Source organism: Crocodylus porosus, unplaced genomic scaffold (assembly GCF_001723895.1).
Source record: "Crocodylus porosus isolate Cpor-Errol unplaced genomic scaffold, CroPor_comp1, whole genome shotgun sequence".
NCBI lineage: Eukaryota > Metazoa > Chordata > Crocodylia > Crocodylidae > Crocodylus > Crocodylus porosus.
The window spans coordinates 7,575,410-7,578,417 of NW_017728934.1; positions in this window are offsets into that span (position 1 = coordinate 7,575,410).

Consider the following 3,008-nt stretch of genomic DNA (forward strand, 5'->3'; position numbering starts at 1 on the left):
GGCTTCCCATGGGTGACCCACAATGTGAGTTGGGTTTGGGTGGGAATGTGAACTACTTCACATTTTGAAGCGTTGGTGCTGATCTGAAAATAAAAATCCAGTTAGGTTCAGGTTGGGTAAGCCCCATGGAGCCTGGTCAAACTAACGCACTGGTGCTTCCAGGAAAACACGGTCAGGTGGAATCCACTCCCCAGCACCCTAACCAAACTAGTTTTCTTACTAAGAAAACTCTGAAAAACACAGAGTATGAAGGAGAGCAGGTATGGACGTGTCACCATAGCTTTTACATTATTTTTTCGGAGTCAGGCTTCTTTCTGGGAACACTCTCCATCCTTCTATCTGCCCATCCATCCATTGATCCAATCACATTCTCTCTCTTTCCCTCCCTTCAGTGATGGTGACTCTGGATCCTGAAACAGCCAGCCGCAAACTCAGATTCTCCAAGGACTGGAAAAGTGGGATTCTTGGAAACCAGAAGCAGGACTGACCTGAAAATAGGGAGAGATTTGATGGCACTCCCTGTGTCTTGGGTTCCATAGGGTTCTCATCTGGAAAACATTACTGGGAGGTGGGTACAGGGGTGGTGAAGGGCAGCTACCAGGCTGTAGGGGTAGCCAGAGGGCCTGTGAAGCGGAAAGGATATCTCCAATTAACAATTAATTTGGGGTCAGGGCCATAGAGAGGATGCAAGGTAAATACTGGGGTCTCACTGCCCCTGCAGTCCTTCTGTACACAGGAAAATTCTGCAGGGTTGGCATTTACCTGGATTATACAAAAGGGCAGGTGGCATTTTTCAATGCAGAGAACATGTCCCATTTCTTTACTGTCAGTACTTCTTTCAAAGAGAAAATCTTCCTATTCTTCTGCTCACGGGACAAGAATACCTCACTGGTCGTTCAGTAGTCTGGAGTCTTCTGCCCAGCCTATCCAACTTAACATTCAGCTCAGTTGTTCTTTCCATGCCCTGCAGCCCTGGCACAGACAAAGCAGCATGGACACATTAGATGCACTCTTAGGTCCTGTTGCTCTACAGGCATCCAGAGGTGCCTGCTTCAGAACTGATATATTCTATTCAAGCACCCAGGTGTGAGGTCTGTTCAGCACTGAGGTCCCTGCTCCTGCTCAAAGCAACGGGAGCTAAGGGCCTCAGAAAACCAGGCCACTTGTACTCCACTGCTTACCTTTGAAGCTCTCAGAAGTCTTGCAATATATATGGTGTTTTCCTTAAAGCTCAACCTTCTGAATTCATAGGATTATGGGAATATGTTTCATTTAAAGATAATAGTAAATGTCTATCATGCAGCACTGGTATTCGTATTGTGGGGTGTGATCCCCACCCATGATAGGAAGATCCTGCTGGGCTAGATGCTATACAAATGCAGAACAATATGGTTTCTGTCCCCAAAGCGCTTACAATAACACCTCAAAGGCTCCTTGTTGCAGATAAAAGCTTGAAAACTTGGCACTACTACTGCCAATCCCAACTCTTCCAGCACTGTAAGTCAGCCCCCAGAGGAATCATGTGCCTGGCTTAAATGATGAGATTTTAAACAAGAGTTTATTACTTTAATGAGAGTAATTATAGGGGTGACCTGAGACCAGGGCCCCATTTCAGTACTTCCTGGACAAGCCTAAAAGGAAGCCTGCCTGGAAGCATTTTGACCACATTCTTTCAGTGCCATTTCACCTAACTCAAAATGTTTCATGAGCATGGGTCAATGGAAAAAAGAAGCCAAATAATTTAAAAGATTTTTTTAAACAAAACGTCATCCACTTTGTTGGAAGAATATAAGATAGGGACAACAATAAAATAACAAGACTCGAAACAAAATGTTGGGTTAAATGGCAATATAGGAATGGCACCTTTCAATTTCCTCAGACAAAAAGGTGATCGTTGAACTTGAAAGTCTCATCTGGTGGGCCATTTCAAATGTTTTCAGCCAGATTGGCTTGGAAATAATTGTCAAGCGTCATGCTACATTCCACAAACCCTGAAATTCATGGTGAAATAGAAATGCCAGCGCCTGCCCAGAGAGAAAGAGATGCTTATGACTTTTGGGCTGTCAGTTGTGGTGGGAGCGAGTTCATATTTTTTAGCAGTTATGAGGCATGGTCATTTTTTTCCTCTTTCTTTTCAGCTGCTGAGCTCTTCCCACAGTCACGGGAATCGGGGAGGTGCACCCTCATGTGAGCAGCTGCCCCAGGGGGTTGAGATCAGCCTGGAGAGGGCTGTTGACTCTGCTTGACCCCTGCGAGGGCCTTATATCAACCTGGAGGAGAGCAGGAAGACCCTGCTCTGTTGCTGTTTATATATGTGCAAAAATTCCTGATTTTTAACCAAATCTCATGATTTTTAAGGCAATCTTGTGATTTCAGTGGTTGTGGGGAGGATGCTTGGCAAAGCTTTGGGGGTACCCAGCATCGCCATAGTGACCATGTGGCCACCATCAACTCCATGGCAACTGTTGTCAATGGATGTGGAGGGGGAGAAACATCTCAAAATAAAAACAGGGTTTAAATAAAATGGAATTTCAGGAAATTATGCCTGTTGTGGTTTTTTATGTTTTTAGACAGAATCAATTTTGAAAAAAGTATAGTTGTCCCAGTTACTATCCTTCCCCCGGGGGATCTGGACCAGTCCAAGAGGCGGTGGGTGTGCATCACGTGGGCGCCGTCGACCCGCTCCTCCGTGCTCCGTACAGAAGCTCTTGTGGAAGCGGCGACCTCGGCTGGAGCCGTGGGCACCGCCATCTTGCGTTACGGCGGGAGCGGCGGCAGAGGAAAGCGCTGGGGACCCTCGGGTCCCCGGATGTTCCGTCCTCTCCTCGCACACATGCTGCTTTCCCTCCTCCTGCCCTGCCATTCACCGACCCCGTTTAGGAGCGAGACCGGTGGGGGATGTTGTTATTAAATTTCCCACGCTCGTCCCCGTGCTGTTTCCCGGCAGCTGTCTACGAGCAGGACGGCGGTGGGGCGCGCCTGGGCGCCGCCATGTTGTACGGCAACTA